General features: G+C 38.5%; 1 non-coding gene across 1 annotated transcript; it reads left to right on the forward strand.

Annotated features, from left to right (window-relative positions):
• Positions 1-18,922: 18,922 nt before the first annotated feature.
• Positions 18,923-19,113, forward strand: LOC123823924. Its single transcript, XR_006786621.1, has one exon. It is a non-coding gene; the product is annotated as a U2 spliceosomal RNA (small nuclear RNA).
• Positions 19,114-19,558: the final 445 nt, after the last annotated feature.

Here is a 19,558-nt window from a genome sequence, read left to right on the forward strand (position 1 = left end):
TAATTAAATTGTCTCCTGCAATAATGTGGGAAACTGAACTTGTAAATAATGAACATGGTTATTTAGCTAAGGAAATATCCAAGCAAATTATTAAAGGTGCTGCCTGGTTTGTTTTTGCTGCTCATAATAAGATGTGAGAGGGCAGAGATAAGTTAAAAGAATAATTGTTCATCAAAAAGGAACTGGAACTGGGGAGGGGGTGGACCATGGTGGGGTGAAAATTGAGACAACAGTACTTGAACAACAATAATAAAAATTAAAAAAATGAAAAGAAAAAAAACACAAGAAGGAACCAGAACTTGATTTTTTAAATTCTTAGCCTTTTCAAATAGTAAATACTACAATACTAAATGACTTTAAATGATGTCAGGAAAGCATGCTGTACAGAAAAAGCTGAGCATGTGACTGTACAATCTTTTACTTAAATCTCATAAACATAAAAAAGTCAGAGTATTTCATGTCAGCCTAAAGGATTCCCTTTAGTATTTCTTATAAGGCATGTCTGCTAGTGACAAATTCTTAATTTTTATTTATCTGTAAATGTCTTAATTTCCCCTTTATCTTTGGAAGGTAATTTTGCCACATAGGACTTTTTGTATTACCATCTTTTTCTTTCAACTCTTTGAATATATTATCCCAATGCTTTTTTAGCCTCAATGGTTTCTGATAAGAAATCAGCTGTGAGCACGGGCTGGGAACCAAAGTGTCCCAGATTTGATTCCCAGCTAGGGTACATTCCTGGGTTGCAGGCCATAACCCCCAGCAACCGCACATTGATGGTTCTCTCTCTCTACCTCTCTCTCTCTCTCTCTCTCTCTCCCCCCTTCCTTCCCTCCCTAAAAATACATAAATAAAATCTTAAAAAAAAAGAAATCAGCTTTTAATCTTAAATAGGATCCCCAGAACACAAGACACTTCTCTCACTACTTGAAATTCTCTTTGAAACATGTCTTTAAATTGTAACGACTTGATTATAATGTGTCTAGGCGTGAATATTTTAGTTATCTTATTTGAAATTTGTTGAACTCCTTCAATGTGTAAATAATGTTTTTCATCAAATTTAGGGGTTTTCTGCCATTATTTCTTCAAACACTCTTTCCTTCCTTTCCTCTCTCTCCTCTCTTTCTAGGATTTCATTATGCTTGTGCTTTCTGGTGTCCTACAGGTTACTGAAGCTCTGTTCATACTTATTACTTCCTTTTTTCTTTCTGGTGCTCAGAGGATGACTTATCTTATTGACCTATCTTAATGCTCACTAATTCTTCTGCCTCCTCAAATGTGCTGTTGAGTTGCTCTGGTTAACTTTTAATATCAGATATTGTACTTTTCTACTCCAGAATTTCTATTTGGTTCTTTTTATAATTTCTGTCTCTTTATTGTTATTCTTTATTTTGTGAGACAATTTTGATACTTTCCTTTAGTTCTTAAACAGTTTCCTTTTGTTGTTTGAACATTTTTCTTTTTAAAATTATAATTAACACTTTTATTATTATAAGAACCAATATGTGCTGTTTTATGTAATTTGTAATTCTAGTATGTAAAATTGATATTCTTAAATTTAAAAGACCTGATACAATTATTAAAATTTGCTAGTAACTTCTAGAACCTTTAAGTTATAAGTAGTGATGTTTTTAATGCATTGAGATAGTTATCTACAAACCCTTTTGAGAAATGTATAGTGTACCCTAAACCTTTATTTTATTTATTTTATTTTTTTCCATCACCATTTACATTTATCTCCCCTCTACCTTCTTTCACCTCCATGCACTCCTACCCCCAACCCCCAATCAGCACATGTTGTCTGGGTTTTTTTTTCCTGTTTTGCCCAATTAACTTAAAGTCTTTTTATACTAATAACTGTCAGGGACAGTTTCTATTGATGGCTCCTTTCCCCTGTGTATGGGCCATATGTTCTTATTTCTTTAAATGTTTCTCAATTTTTTAATTAAAAATTAGACATTTTAAATAATGTACTATGACAACTCTGAACATCAGATTCTCCCTTCTTCCCAAGGTTTGGTATTGATGCTCTTGGTTTTTATTTTTGTTTGTTTAATGACTTATGAACTGAAAAGTCTACATTCATTGTTGTATTGTGGATATTGAAGTCTCTGCTTAGTTAAATATTTGGTCAAGATAGACATATCCTTAAATCCTGAAACCAATAAGTGTGCTAGTTTAGCTGAAATGCTCTTTGTACTTGTGGAGCATTCCTTCAACACTCAGTGAGGCAATCTGCAACTCTGCCTCAGTCCTCACTTCCTGCTTGCAAAGGTCCTTACAGTTAGCCAGAGATGAGGGTGTAAGGCCCTCTCAGGTTTTTCCTGAGCATGTTCACATCCCTGGGCATGTGCATGGCCTGCTAGATCCCCAAAAATATTTTCGAATTTTTCAAAGACCCAAAATTTTCTTTTTATGATTTTGGCTAGCCTATTGTTTGTCCCAAATGTTGCCAACCACCTCACGCAGCCTCATTGTCAGACAATTGCCGCTCGTTTTACACACCCCCAGAAAAAAGGCTGTTTCTACTGGGCCCCCAGTCAGATCCAAATAAAGACAGCTTTGTGTGTGAGGTCTTCAAGGAACCACCAGATAACTAAAATAAGAAAATTCTTTGGAAACAAGGCTTTTGAATCAGCGCCAATTCCATTGGTTCCCTCAATGGCTGCCAACTACTGTTTTTCCCCATGATGTCAAACTGTTGGTTTTCAATGTTACCATGGAGCAAGGAAAGAGGGGTGGACCTGGGGCAACTTCCATCATTACAACAGTCACTGTTATTACTGATACTTAGCCATTTTCTTTAAAAAGTTAATGCTTTGTAAACCTCCAGAGTTCTCAAAAGTTGGTTCTGACCATTTTTCCAGTCTTCTCATCACTTTTTATGGAACATGGGGTTTTTTGGATGTCCTTACTCTGCCATTTTCACTGACATTGCCCTCTACCACTTCAGTGTAAAAGACAGTGAAGACCTATCGCTTTATAGGGCCCTTTGCCCTCATCTCTGCTGTCACTGTCATATGTGTTGCATCTACATACAGTAAAAGCCTACCAGATAGTGTTATAATGTTGGCTTTTAATCATCATCTCTATTTTAAAGAGCTTAAAGGGAAAGAAATTGTCTACTATACTTATCCAGATATTTCCCATTTATATTGTTCTTTTTTATTCCTGAAGTTCCAGGTTTTTTTCTGGCTTCATTTCCCTTCTGCCTGAGGAACTTCTTAAGTATTTATTTAGAGTAGAACAGCTAGTAACAAATTCCCTGAGTTTTCATTAATCTAAAAATGTTATTATTTTATCTTCACTAATGAATAGCACTTTCTCTGGATACAGAACTCTGGCTTAACAGTTTTTTTCTTTCAGCACTTTAAAAACTTATTCGCTGTCTTCTGGCCTCTATAGTAGCTGATGAGAAATCTATGGTCTCTTACATCATTGTTACCCTATATATAATTATATTTCTCTGAATGTCTTTCTAATTTTTCTTTCTCTTTTGCTTTCATTGGTTTGACTTTGATGAAGGCAGATGTGGATCTCTTTGAACTTATACAGTCTGAGGTTCACTAAGCTTGAATGTGTAAGTTTATGTCTTTTATAAAATTTGGAAACTTTTAAGCCTGCTCCTTAGACCACAAGGAGAGGGTTTCTCTTTCAGATATTTGTTTTTGTGTCCAGTGCACAGTTTCAGAAGTCAGGTTGTCTTTGAGTCTGGGCAGGGTGATATAGGAGAGAAAATAAAAGAAACTCACCACTAGATTAGCTGTACTTCATATTCTGGTCTTATTCCCCAATTTGCCTACTGTCGATAACTTTTAAGAGTTCTCAGATATCTGCTTCATGCGCTATTCCCAGGGTTTTTGGTTGTATTCAGCTGGAGAGCAAGCTGGAATGTGCTTACTCTATCTTCTCAAGAATCAGAGCCTCCATTTTTCCTTACATACCCTGATGTCAGGCTTTGCTTCCACTGCTCTGCAGGAAGTACAAATCACAGAAATAAAATTAATTTTTTATATTAACCTTGACGTCATAGTCTTTCTAAATTCACATATTAGAGCTAGTAATTTTTTATTGGATTCCTTATAATTTTCTCTTTTTATTAAGATTTTATTTATTTGTTTTGAGAGGCAGGGAAGGAAGGGAGAAAGAGAGGGAAAGAAACATCAATGCATGGTTACCTCTCAAGAGCCCTTTACTGGGGATCTGGTTCACAACCCAGACATGTGCCCTAGACTGGGAATCAAACCGGCAACCCTTTGGTTTGCAGTCTAGCACTCAATCCACTAAGCCACACCAGCTAGGGCTGATTCCTTATCATTTTCTACATGAAAAATCATGCCATATGTGAATAAAGCCAACTTTAATTCTTATTCTTTTGATATTAATAAATATTATTTATTTATTTTTCTTGTCTTTCTTATCTTTACTGCTACCCAAAACCTCCAGCTCATTGATGAATAATAATGAGAACAGACTTTATAGTTTTTTCAATCTTAGGAGAAAGCTTTTCAATATTTTGCCATTAAGTACAATGTTAGCTGACCTTTATGAGATCTTTTACTTTCTAACCCTACTTAGCTGAGAGGTTTAATTTTGAATTGGTTCAGAAATTTCTCAAATGCCTTTTAATGTGTATTGAGATAACCAGATCATTTTTCTCCTTTCTCTATCAACATGATGAAGTACATTGACTGGTTTTCAAGTGGTAAACCAACAACCTTACACTCCTGGTTAAATTCTACTTGATCAGACACCTTTGACTAAATGCTCCTTTTTTCCCTCTGATTCTTCTATTGCATTTAGCTTCATTTATTCTGATTTACTTTTTCCACCCACACAATTGAGATGCATTAAATTTTAGTCAGTTATAAATATAACACACAATAAGCATGATCAAGTATTTTGGAGATTTTTTCCAGGAAGAAATCATAATTTATAGTGAATAATATAAGCATTATGTGTTACAATAATTTACAAGATACTAACAATTTATTTTTTTAAGATTTTATTTATTTATTTTTAGAGAGGGAAGGGAGGGAGAAAGAGAGAGAGAGAAACATCAATGTGAGGTTGCTGGGGGCCGTGGCCTGCAACCCAGACATGTGCCCTGACTGGGAATCGAACCTGCAACACTTTGGTTCGCAGCCTGTGCTCAATCCACTGAGCTACGCCAGCCAGGGCAACACTAATAATTTCTTAAAGATGCTGAGAACAACACTGATTACTGCTGCAGCCAAGAAAATGGCATCTGACAAGTAAACTAAGACTTTTGAAATAGACTCTGTCAACAGTTTCATCCAAAATACAAAATTATGACTAACACTAACTTTAGGGCAGGTTTGGAACTCAAGCCCAGAATAAAACATGTATCATAAAAGTCTAAACCATGATGCTACTGAAAGTATCAGTTAGTTAATAAAGCAAAACTAAAATAAAGGCAATATGTAAGGAAGGAAATGAACAAGAATATAAAGAAGCAGAATGCTTCTTTTGCTTTAAATATGGGTACATGGCACTGAATTGTACTTCCTGTAGTAAATCACTGCAACATGATTGCCCCAAACAAAGCAAAACACACACAAATATTAATATGCAGTTTTATCACATTCTAAAAATCCTGTTTGCTTTTCCCCTTTCCTCATAAGAAAGCTCAGAACCCACTACTCTTTCATCTGACAATCTGCTCTGCCAATACCTCTAGCATGAAAAACAGCTAAGGATCTATTCCTAGAGAATGCGATGAGTCATTTCTATACAGATTGGTGTCCCTAGGGTTCTTTTTAATCAAAAAACATACAGACATGAATGGGGTTCAGGTTTTGAAAATGGACAAAGGGAAGAGAAGTAAGATGGAAGAAAGAACAGCATGGTTTTGTTATTTCCTCATATCTCCTCTTAAGGCAGAGATCAAGTAGGGGAGCTAAAAACAAAACCCATGGATGATGTAAGCAACAAAACTGGGTCACCAAGAATCCCAGTAACCTTATAATACAAGTGGGTGGGGCCAAACCACTGAGAGCAGTAGGACCCACAAAGGAATGGCAGCAGGCCAGAAGCAAAGGAAAAAACTAAGGTCCTAAGAGTTGGGGAACTGAGACTGCTAACAAGAAGTCAGCCCCAAAGAAGGGGCTTCCACTCTGCTGTGGATCTCAGCACAACAGGTGAAACTGGGAGGGGGCTTCACTGCTGAAGGTGAGGTCACTGCAGGAAGGTTGAAAGGGGCTGAGGCAGCTAACCATCAGGACTCTCAGGAACACCTAGTGGAGCTCCCTGATAGAAAGGTAGAGCCCTGTGTTAAGGAGACACAGCTGGGAGTAGGGCCCAAGTCAGTCAGGGCAGAACACCTGAGCATGAAAGAGAGAAAACGTTCAGACACTAGTGGGGGAGGAGAGAAGAAGAAGCAAATATCAGAAATCACTGAAGGTTTCAGTGCATAAGAGCCTATTTCTAAATACTGTGCAATAAAATCAGAAAAGACAGAAGGACTTTCAGGCTCATCCAAATTCTCTATACATGAACTTCTTTCTAAAATTACAACTTGGGCAGTAAAAAAGATTAAGATCAATTCCTCATTCAAAAAATCACAAAAAGAAAAATTATCTAAATAACATAGTATTCAGAAAATAAATATTCACCAGGAAAATATGACTACAAAGCATATGAAAACAGTGAGCTAATATTTCAAAATGAAAGAGTAATTTTATGGCAGAGAAGCCTCCCAAACATCACCTTAATCATGTTTTAGAGTGCACATATCAGTATGGAACAAATTGAAACTGTGTGACAACATGATTGAGAAGAACACAGAATCGCTTTTATGATATCCTTCTCCAAAAGGTATAACCCAAGTCTGACCAAGTGGGGAACAGTTGGTCAGATAGCACAGACAAATGCAATGTAAGGGATAGTCTACAAATTAACTGGTCCATAATCTTCAAAAGTATCAGGGTCTTCAAAGTCAAAGAAAGACTGAGGAACTGCTCCATACAGAAGGAGGCAGAGACATGAGCACTAAATGCAGTGCATAATCCTTGCTGGATCTAGGCTGGAGAACGTATGTAAGACACTGTCAGAACTGGTGAGGTGAGTTGTGTCTGAGGATTACATGGTAGTAATATATCAATGCTGTTTTCCTGATAATGAGTTTATGAAGGTAAATGTTGTTCTTTATAGGAAATATACACCAAAGTGTTCAGGTGTGACAAGGTACCCAGTAAGCAATTTATCTGTAAAAGAATTAGACACAAAATGTCTTTTTGGAGTACTTTTCTGTAAATTTGTGATTGTTTCAAAATAAATATTTATATATCATAAATACATGATCATATATTATAAAATTATATATATACAAAATGTCCGGGGACTATTCTTCTCATGGGCCCTTCCTGAAGGCATCTAATAGAAAAATAAACTTCAGACAACTTAGAAATGACTGGACAGTGTTGGCAAAGACAGGTGGAGGGCACTGAGTCTTCCTCATTGTAGAACTATGACTCAATCATGGGGTAAGGCTGCCAGGACCATAGATAATGGTGATATGCTTGACAAAGCAGATAAAATACAGCTATCAAAAATAAGAGAAGGACCTGGCTGGCGTAGCTCAGTGGATTGAGCACGGGCTGGGAATCAAAGTGTCCCAGGTTCGATTCCCAGCCAGGGTACATTCCTGGGTTGCAGGCCATAACCCCCAGCAACCGCACATTGATGATTCTCTCTCTCTCTCTCTCTCTCTATCTCCCTCCCTTCCCTCTCTAAAAATAAATAAATAAAAATAAGAGAAGGGAGGGGAGCATATGTAGAAGAATAAATTCGCTGATTGCCTTATCAATATTAACTAGGAGTTAAACAAATTTTTTAGTCAGATGCTGGAGGGAAGAGAAGAAATGAACAACACTTACAAAGCTACTTAAAATAGCACTCATGATAGGGCCCAATGCTCCATACCAAAAAAAGAAAAAAGGAGGGGGGGCGATATTTATGGTATTATGTAAAGGTATGACTAAAAAAAATCACTATTAGAAATCCTTGGGCTTTTTGTACTAAGTATCAAAGGAGAGAGGGTGGGGAGAGAAGCAGAGGAACTATATGTATGAAAACAGGGCCGCTGCACTCAGGGCAACACCCTTCCTAACTGGAATATGACGACCACAGACCATCTGCTCACACTCTTCCAGAATGTGATTCCAAATGTCCCGGCACTCAGCAAAGTCCAGAGCCCTGGGAAGCATGGTAAAGGGAGAAGGACAAAGTCCACCTCTCTTTTCAGGAAATAAAGCAAGACAAATCTTCAAAATCATGTCTTCAAAAAAGTCTTGTAAGGGCTTTCTGTATAACTGTAATATACTATTTTAGGAATAAACACCTGTTCCAGAGAATGCTTTTCCATGAACGAAGCTGACAGAAAGGGAAGGAATACTCCTGGGATGAGGATTGTCAAGGGACTGCTATAAAAGGTTTTTAAAGAGAAATGGTGTTACCTTTTCTCCCACCATAAGCACTAGGCTCCCGGGCTTGTGAGATGCTCCAGTCACCGGGGTTCACACACACAGCAGCCTCAGGAGGATGGGAAATTGAAAATCATGTACCTAGTAAAGAAAAAATAGTAATCCTAAAAACACTGGTCAGACTGCTAATTGCTTAGGTTTATATAGCAAATCTGCTGCTTTTATATTTTCCATTTCAGCTCTAATATAAATCATTGCATACATAGAAATTCTCTTTGAAGTACTTAACAAATTACCTCCAGGGGGGGAAAAGGAAAATAATTTCCTTCCACATTTGAGCAACCAGTATGTTCTTTTCCCCCCATGGTGACCTCAAGGGACAGACGCTGTCAACATTCTCTCCAAGGGACCATCTGCGGCACAGACAGGCTCATTTGCCATGATCTGGTGTGACCTCACCACAGCAAAAGGCCTGGGCCTTCCTGTCCACACCTGTCTTTGGTCCCAGCCGGGCACAGACACAAAATGTAACAAGCACCCATCTAACCTCCTCTTTTCAGGCCCGTAATCCAGTGCATTTTGTGTCTGTCACCAACAGCCAATGTTCTCAACCCTTCTGTTCCCATCCAACTGTCATCATATCCCTACTGGGGCCGGTCCTGAATGAAGCCAACACAATTGGCACTGATCTAACACATACCTATGTACATCAAGCCCTAGGACAGGCACAGGGGACACAAAACCAGGTAAAACACACTGTTCCTGCCCAGAAAGAGCTCAGTTTAGTTGGCGAGATGTGAAATTCTTAATTTCTTATTTTATTTTCTCTTTTATTAAAACCTCACCCGAAAATATGTTTTTACTGATTTTAGAGAGAGAAAAAAGGGGAGAGCAAGAAAGACTGCGATACATTGATGTGAGAAAGAAACATCGGTGGCCTCCCGTCCACACCCTGACCAGAGATCATACCTGCAGCCCTTTGGTGCACAGGACAATGCTCCAATCGACTGAGTCACCCAGCCAGGACATTCTTAATTTTTAAACATGTGGCCCCATGATTTAGCACAAGCCTTACAAGTTATGTAGCTGATTCTGCCTTACTTCTAAGTGGGTGTCAAAGTGGCACCTATAATGACCAAGTGTTATTGGGAAGATTAAGTGAACAAATGGATGTAGAATGCACAGTGTCTAGAACAAAATCCTCCATATGTGAAAGCCATTTTATTACTATTATTATAATTACACCCCAGGAAGGATGGGAGGAACTTGAAATAAAAGGCCAGCAAAGGAGAATGGGAGAGGAAAGGCTGGGAACAGAACGGACAGGATGTCTCTCTGGAGGGTGGAGAAGGTGTGCAAGAGGATGCAGGATGGCTGGCTGGGCAGGGTGCCCTCACCCAGGCCAAGACTGGCAGCAGCTTGACTACATGGAAAACAACCTGCAAATGCCCACAAGGCTATAAACTAAAGCACCTTTGACATTCACAACCAAATACAACTCTTCTGAATGTGAAATCTCAGTGCTCCCAGTTTTAGCAATTTTAGAACATAATAGAAGAAAGGGTAAAATATAGTACATGGCCTATGATTATAAATAGTTAAAGGAGAGGGTAAGTCAAGAATACAATACTTTGAAGAAAGACAGCAACTTCATATAGTTTAACCCAACATTTCCTGAAAATATAGCTATTAAAAAGAAAACAATAACCTAAAACATGACAGTAGTAAAAAGAACATTACACCTTTAAGAAAAAGCAAATTTAGGAATCTTTAAAAGGGCATCATTTATCACCCTATGATCAGAGAAAAATAGATAATAATTTTTAAATGCAATAATTCAGGAAGAAAGCAAGCATTTTACTAGAAGACTTCGTAAGAATGGGACCAGAGAAGCAATAAATGAACAAACATCCTGGCAAAAACTATAAAGTAAATATGTATGGATAAAGAAATAAGTACTATAATAAAAATAGTTTATGCTTGAATTACAGGCATATTATAGCAAATGTCACTAATACAGAAAAAAATGGCAATTTATTAAAACACAAACTCTGCTCGATAAAAAAGCAAATTAGTGACTGGGTAATTCCTCTATTTATTATTTATTGAGCTAATAACAAATGCACAAAGAAATGAGACAGAAGGCTTTAAAACCTATTGGAACCCTCTTTGTGGAATTGGGCCAATCGGATCTTCCAGGCAGTTCTAACTCATTATATAAAAGCCCTCTAGAGCATTCAGATGGGCTTTTTAAAAATATACACAGCTGCTTGACACCAGGATGCCACTATGGGGTAGGTTAAATGGCTACCAACAGACACAAGGCTTCCAGCACTTTTTAATTCTTTAATCTTTTTCATCCTAGGTCTAATGATATATTTTAAATGGGATGAGGGTTGTGGAGTGGATTTTGATGCCTTCCCCAAGAATATTAAATACTGAGGACTGCAATTAATGTGTCAATGTATAGGGAAATCAAAGATAAAAAGTAACCAAAGGGTTCAGGTGATTTTGGTCTATTCTCAGAGCACATCTTCATCTATCAGCAGCATTTGACACAGTGATTTTTCTTTCTTCTTAAAGTACTATTTCTGTGTAACTCCTGACTCCATACTCTCCTGGTTTTATTTCCACTTTCACTGGCCTCCCTCTGTTTTCTGTTCCTAGATCCTCTTCCCCTTTCCAACTTCTGCTAGAGTTCCACATGGCTCAGCCTCTCATTTCTCTCTAGGTCAGCTGATCCATGCCTGTGGCTTTAAATCTTATGACCCTAAATGTATCCTTCCATGCCTTCCTGCTTCCCTGAGCTCCCAGCATGCATCAAGAGGCCCATTCCACATTTCCACTTGCATGTCTAATAGGTATTTCAGACTTAATATGGCCAAAACAACTCATGATTCCCCCAATTCCCTTGTTGTCCAGTCTTCCCCACTTCATTAGTGAGACAAAAAACTAGGAATCATTCTGACACAAGCCATCCATCAACAAGATCTGTGAACTCTACATTCAGAGTATATCCTGAATTCCACCATTTGTTACCATCCCCACCAGTACTACCCCGATCCAAGGTACCACTGTCTCTCACCCACATTGTTACAATAGACTTTTAACTGTCCTTCTGTTTCCACTCCTACTTACCACCTTCAGGACCCCACAAAACAGCCAGAGTTACTTTTTTATTAATCAGATCAGACCATCCTCCCACTTAAGCTCTCTAATGGCCTCCCAACACCCTTGGAACAAAGTGTAAACTCTACCACATCAAGACATGGAAGTACAAGTTGGTCCAGTTACACAGAGAACAACCTGGCGATGTTTAGTACACCTAGAGATAAGGATACCTGACCCAGGGATTCTTCATCCTAGTGTCTCCCTGAGAAAAATTCATGTAAAGATTCTGTACAAAGCTGTTCATTGCAGAAATGTTTCTAGTAGCAAAAAAGTATAAAACATGTTAGTAGCCCTCAGTAGAGAAATTTAGAAAATAAGTTGGTTTTTTTCACGACAGAATGTTAGATATCAGATTAAATAAATAAATGATATGCTAGTTAAAATAAATTAAAGCTATGGGTAAAGTAATAAAGAATGACCACTTTTAATGTTTGACCACTCACAGCATTGAAGCCCCACCAGTCTCCTTTTCCTTTGCCCCATGTCTAGACCAACCTGAGAAAGGACAGGCAGTCTTTCGGTACTGCTGGGAAAGTCCAGACCAGCATACCCCTTGCAGACCCTCCCTCTGCCTCACTTCCTGACCACAAGAAACCCCAGAGCCACCCTGCCCCCTTCACTCTTTGACTCCAGACCAAACCCAAGTTCTTCTCCTTCCAGGAATAACTTTTTTAAAATCATTTCAATGTTTTATTTAATTTTTTTTGTTTATTGAGATATAACATATATGTATGTGTGTGTATATATCTATAAACATTGTGTAAGTTTAAGATGTACAATGTGTTGATTTGATACATTTCTATATTGCAAAATGATTACCACCACAGCATTAGCTAACCCCCCAACCATATCACATAATTATCATCTCTTTTGTGATGAGAACATTTAAGATCTCCTCCCTTAACTTCTTTCAAATATGTAATAAAGTATTATTACTAGCTATAATCACCATGTTGTACATTAGATCCCCAGAACTTCTTAATCTTTTACTAGAAGTTTGTACCCTTTGACCAACATTTCCTCATTCTACCCTCCTCCCCAGTCCCTGGTAACTAACCACCACTCTGCTCTCTGTCTCAGTTTGGCTTTTATAGAGTCCACATATAAGTGAGATCATATAGTATTTGCCTTGCTGTGTCTGACTAAGCATAATGCCTTCAAAGGACATCTAGGTTGTCAAAAATGGCAAGATTTCCTTCTTTCTCAAGCTGAATAACATTCCACTATATATAATGGAATATTATATTTTTTTCTAAACACTTAGGTTGTTTCCTTATTTTGGCTATTGTGAACAATGCCACAATAAACACAGAGTGCAGATATCTCTTTGAGATCCTGCTTTCATTTCTTTTGGATGTACATAGACCCAATGTGAGATTGCTGGCTTGTATTGCAGCAATAAAATTAGATGTGCACAACAAAAGAGAATCCCCAAAAATTGAACTCCTGGAGTACTTGACAGTTAAGTAATTCAAAACAATCCTCCAAGGACAACTAATAAAGCGGAATTATACATGATTTTTTAAAATCCTAAAAGCTGAGGCCAGCTAAAAAGAGAATGAATAACTGAACCAAAATCTAGGAGGTTAGAATCCAGAATTTAATATGCCTTTTATCTGGATGACACTTAACAAATCATGAGGTAAAAATACAAAAACTAAGTTATAGATATAAAATGAGTCAGATAATAAATTGCAAGATCCATACAGAGGAGAAAGTCTGATAAACACTTCTCCACTTTAAGCTGGGATAATACCTCAAGGCTTTACTTCGTCTACATGATTCTCGGAACTTCAAGCCTTGAACTTTCAATAAAGCACCCCAAAACTAGTAAAGCCCCAGACTACTGGTATAAGAAAACAAAAAAAAAATTCTCTGGAGGAAGATTCAATAATCATATGTCTCAAAATTTTCTTGCAAATAGGTTTTCAAATACAGTGATCAGAACAGTCAAAGAACTAACCATACACTGAAGAAGAAGAAAAAACTCCTATAAGCAAGAACCAGCAGGAAGAAAAAAAGATACAACAGAAAGACTTCAACATGAGAACCTTAGATATTAGAATTTTCAGACCTAGACTATAAAATGACTATTTTTATTATTATCAAAGAAATAAAAGAAATGCTTGAAAACATCCTCAGGGAACTGCGGACTTTAAAAAGTGGTAACACAGAAGTGAAAAGGAATCAAATGGCAGTTCTACAACTGAAAAGCAATAAACAAAATTAAAAGTTCAATGAACAGATTTAACAGCAAATTAGACACAGCTGAAGAGATCATTGACAAACCAAAAAAAAAAATAAGTCAGAAAACACTATCCAGAATGAAGAATGAAAAGGAAACTATATTTATATATATGAAAACATACCTGGGCTGCTGTGGCTCAGTGGATTGAGCACTGGCCTTCAAACCATGGGGTTTCCTGGTTCCATTCCCAATCAGGGCACATGCCTGGGTTGCCCAGGTGGGTCAGGTCCCCAGTTGGGGGCACACGAGGGGCAACCAATTGATGTTTCTCACACTGATGTTTCTCTCCCTCTCTTTCTACCCCCCTTCCCCCTCTCTAAAAATAAATAAAATCTTTTTAAAAACATATATTTCAATAGTAAAGATGGCATTTCCAATGACAGGGGAGCAAATGGAGTTGTTAATAAATGATACAAGAGGACCTCCAGTCAAGATGGTGGTGTAGGCAGACATAGCTCACCTCTTTGCACAACCACATCAAAATTACAACTAAACTATAGGACAACCATCACTCATAAATGTCAGAAATTGAGTTGAATGGAAGTCTGACAACTACAGAATTAAAGACACCACATCCATTGAGACTGGTAGGAAGGATGCAGATGAGGAATGGGCTGGTCTCTCACCCACATGTGATGGATAAAACTTCAGGATAAAACATCCTGGGAGCAAGGAGTACCAGCCCCACACCAGATCCCAAGTCCAGGTTTCCAGTGCTAGGCATATAGGTCCCCACAACTTCTGGCTACAAAAACCAATGGGTATTGAGTTGGTTTGAGTAACCACTGGAGCCCTGTGCAGTTCATCTTAAAGAAACCACACACAGACTCAACTACTCAGACTCACTCTCTCTGAACTCCAGTGCCAGGGTGGCAGCTTGAAGGACACCAGTGGCATACTGGGAGAGGCTGAAGTGTCTGGCATCAAGGTGAGCAGAAGCCATTATCACTTTTCTGAGCCCTCCCTCCAGAGCCAAGGAGCCGGTAGGCTGGTGCCAAATATGAGACTCCATCAACCTGGCTAATACTGTTTGCCCCACCTTGGAGATCCCCAGATACTCAGCCTCATCCAACTTACAAGCCCGCCCAAACAGCTTTTCCATATGAATAACTGGTCTTGGCTCATGGTTAGCTTCCTAAATCCTATCAAATAAGCAACAGCTAGCCTCAGCAAGCTCCAGGCCAGGCACTAGCAGCAGTCAGATTAGTTTCACAGCTTCACTTCCCCTGGGAATCTCCAAGCCCAGCACAAGTAGGAGCCATCTCAGATTGCTTACAGCTCGGACAGGGTGTCCCATGCAAAACACAGGCTGGGGCTGACCTTGGCCTGCACCACCCAGGAAACCCCAGGACCAGAGCACCCAGTAGACACCTATAGACTACATCAGAGCACCACCACTTTGCCCCTGCACAACTGATCCTCCACGAAAGGCAGAGGTTGGTGCTAAGTGATCATAGCCAACCCTTATAGCTGACTAGCCAGGGTAAATCACTCCCGTTGATCTTCCAACAGCAACCAAGGCTACACTACAAGAGGAGGGTGTACTCAGCCCACACGAAGGGCACACCTCGAGTACCCAGCTTGGGTGATAGGAGAGGCCATGCCACTGAATCCTACAGGACACCTACTACATTAGGCCACACTACAAAGACACAGAGTCAAAACAGCTTTACCTAATACATAGAAATAAACACAGGAAGGTAGCCAAAATAAAGAGACAAAGAAACAAGGCCCAAATGAGAGAACAGATCAAAACTCCAGAAAAAGAGCTAAATGAAATGGAGATAAGCAATCTATCAGATGCAAAGGTCAAAACACTGGTTATAAGGAGGCTCAAGGAATTTAGTGAGGACCTCAGCAGCATAAAAAAGATTGAGTCAAAAATGAAGAATTCATTAATTGAAATAAAGAACAGTTTACAGAGAAACAACTATAGAGTGGATGAAGCCGAGAATCAAATTAATGACTTGGAACATAAGGAAACAAAACACAACCAATCAGAACAAGAAAAAAAGAATACAAAAAAAGGAGGGTAGTATAAGCAGCCTCTGGGACAACTTCAGGAGGTCCAACATTTGCAGCATAGGGGTGCCAGAAGGAGAAAACAAAGAGAAAGAAATTGGAAATGTATTTGGAAAAATAATGGAAGTAAACTTTCCTATTTGGTGAAGGAAATAGACTTGCAAGTCCATGAAGCACAGAGAATCCCAAACAAGATGGATGCAAAGAGGGCCACTTCAAGATACATCATAATTAAAATGTCAAGTATTACAAATAAAGAGAGAATCTGGATGGAGGCATAGGAAGATACACTTTGCCTCCATGCACAACCAAAAGAAGGACAACACCAAATTTAAAAACAAAAAATAACCAGAACTGCCAGAAAATTGAACAGTATGGATGTCTGACAACCAAGGAGTTAAAGAAAAAACATCCACCCAGACTGGTAGGAGGTGCAGAGATGGGCAGCTGGGATGGACAGGACTTGGACTCGAGGCAAGGTGGCAGTGGCAGACAGGGTGGTCCCACACTTGCATATGGATAAACCAGGAGGAACAACTGGGGAGTGAGACAGTTCAGGCAACCCAGGGTTCCAGTGTGGGGAAATAAAGCCTTAAAACTTATTAACATAAAAACCTGTGGGGGTTGCGGCAGAAGGAGAAGCAGCTGGGAGAAACCAGAGGGTGAGCTGCCAGCCTCATAGGAGAGTTCATTGGAGAGAACCACAGGGTCCTAGAAAGTACACAAAACCACCCACCCAGGAATTAGCACCAGAAGAGCCCAACTTGCTTGTGGGTAGAGGGAAAACTGACTGAAAGCCAGCTGAGAGCCAAGCAAATGGCATTGTTCCCTCTCAGATACCTCCCCACTTACAGAGCTATAACACAGCAATGTGGGTTGCCCTGCCCTGGCAAATATCTAAGGCTCCACCCCTTACTACGTAAGAGATAACCAACCTATCAGAGGCAGAGTTCAAAACACTGGTAATCAGGATGCTCACAGAAATGGCTGAGTATGGTCACAAAATAGAGGAAGAAGTGAAGGCTATGCAGAGTGAAATAAAGGAAAATGTATAGGGAACCAACAGTGAAGGGAAGGACACTGAGACTCAAATCCAAGATTTGGACCAGAAGGAAGAAATAAACAATCAACCAGAACAGAATGAAGAAACTAGAATTCAAAAAAATGAGGAGAGGCTTAGGAACCTGTGGGACAACTTTAAACATTCCAACATTTGAATCATAGGGGTGCCAGAAGGAGAAGAACAAGAGCAAGCAATTGAAAACTTACCTGAAAACATAATGAAGGAGAACTTCCCCAGTCTTGCAAAGGAAATAGACTTTCAGGAAATCCAGGAGGCTCAGAGAGTCCCAAAGAAGTTGGATCCAAGGAGCACACATCAAGGCACATCATAATTACATTACCCAAGATTAAAGATAAGAAGAGAATCTTAAAAGCAGCAAGAAAAAAAGACAATTACCTACAAAGGAGTTACCATTTGGCTATCAGCTCAAAAGAATTCTCAAAAGAAACCTTGCAGGCAAGAAGGGGCTGGAAAGAAGTATTCAAAGTCATGAAAGGCAAAGACCTACATTCAAGATTATCCAGCGAAGCTATCATTTAGAATGGGGGTAGGGGGGCAGATAAAGTGCTTCCCAGATAAGGTCAAGTTAAAGGAGTTCATCATCACTGAGCCCTTATTATATGAAATGTTACAGGGACTTATCTAAGAAAAAGAAGATGATCAAAAATATGAACAGTAAAATGACAACCAACTCACAACTATCAACAACTGAACCTAAAAAATAAAAACAAAAACAAACTAAGCAAACAACCAGAACAGGTATAGACTCATAGGTATGGGGATCATTTGGAGGGTTATCAACTGGGAGGGGGAAGGGGAAGCAAGGGGGAAATGGTGTAGGGATCAAGAAGTGTAATTGGTAGAAACAAAATAGACAGGGGGATGTTAAGAACAGTATAGGAAAGGGAGAAGCGTAACAAGTTACAAGCACAACCCATGGACATGAAATAAGGGAATGGGATTGTTGGAGGGAAGAGGGGTTCCAGGCAGAGTGGGGCAAAGGGAAAAACACTGGAACAACTGTAACAGCATAATCAATAAAATATACTTTAAAAAAACAATATAAGGCAATTAATTAACCAATTAGAAAAAAATTTAATTATATCCATGTCCCACTCAAAAGACAAGAATAAACTCTACAAGGTTTAGGGGATTCAAACAAAAATTAAACCACACAGGTGCTAGAAGAAAACATGGGTGAACTTTGCATGAACTTATGTTTAAGACTTTGTCATTATGGCTCCAAATCTGGGTTCTGTTGATATTAAAAATATTTTTATAAATTTGACCATATAAGAAATTTTTTCAAAAGTCCTGCATGGTTTTACCATAAATAGAGTCAAGAGAACAAATTGGGGGGAAGTATTTGTAATATATAACAGATAAACAGTATCCCTAACACATAAAGGGCTCTTGAAAATTGAGAGAAATAACATCAATCCTTCTAAACTCTTTTAAAAAAATTTTTTAAGAGGAGGAAACCCACCCTTACTCCTGGCAAAGAAAAGAAAACTACAGACCAATATCCCTTATACATATTGATGCAAAAGTCCTCAACAAAATATAGCAAGCTGAATTCAGAGATACATTAAAAGAATTATAATTATGACCAAGTGGGATTTATTCCCAGAATGCAAGAATGATTCAACATACATAAAATCAATCAATGTAAGATATCACATTAACAGAATGAAGGAAAAAAAATGATCATCTTAATTAACTGCAATGAATTTTACACTTAAATGGTTAAAATAGAAAATTTTATGTTTTTATATGTGTGTGTAAGTAAATTTTAAAAATATTTTACCACAATTTTTTAAAAAGGAAGTGAGTCTTCAAAGAATAATAGGTGTATGTCAAAGAACACAAAAGCCAGCTTGGGGAGCTTCCCACTGGCCAAATCTGAGACAATTTGAGCACCAAAATAAATAACATTTATAATAAAGAATTATACCTATAAAAAATTCCATGAATATCACTTCTCCGCCTTTTGGCTAAGATCAAGTGTAGTATCTGTTCTTATTAGTTTAATATCTGATATGTCCTCTATCCAAGGGCAATATATTAAATGGATTTTTGGAATTAGAAGATGGAACAGAGGCTTGCTCTGTCCACTCTGCACATTGAGCTGGTATTGCAGTACTTCCAGGAACAGAGCACACATACACACACAAAAAAAAATCCATAAAGATAAAATAAACAGTAGAAATGCAACTAATATGTAGAAAGAATAATGGAACTGAAAAATCACAAGTGAGAGCCATTATAATAATAATTGATTCAGCCAAGAATGATCAATGGACTAAAATAAGTTTGAGTAACAGGATATTTATATAGATTCAATGTATTTATTAATTGAAAAGGTTAAAACAGTGTGGAGGGAATATATATATATATATATATATATATATAGAGAGAGAGAGAGAGAGAGAGAGAGAGAGAGAGAAAGAGAGAGAGGGAGGGAGGGAGGGAGGGAGGGAGAGAGAGAGGGAGAGAGAGAGGGAGAGAGAGAGGGGGAGAGAGGGGAGAGAGGGGGAGAGAGGGAGGGAGGGAGAGAGAGAGAGAGAGAGAGAGAGAGAGGGAGGGAGGGAGAGAGAGAGAGAGAGAGAG

The sequence above is a fragment of the Phyllostomus hastatus genome, unplaced genomic scaffold (genome assembly GCF_019186645.2).
Source record: "Phyllostomus hastatus isolate PE091 unplaced genomic scaffold, TTU_PhHast_1.1 phas_contig_5, whole genome shotgun sequence".
Classification (NCBI taxonomy): domain Eukaryota; kingdom Metazoa; phylum Chordata; class Mammalia; order Chiroptera; family Phyllostomidae; genus Phyllostomus; species Phyllostomus hastatus.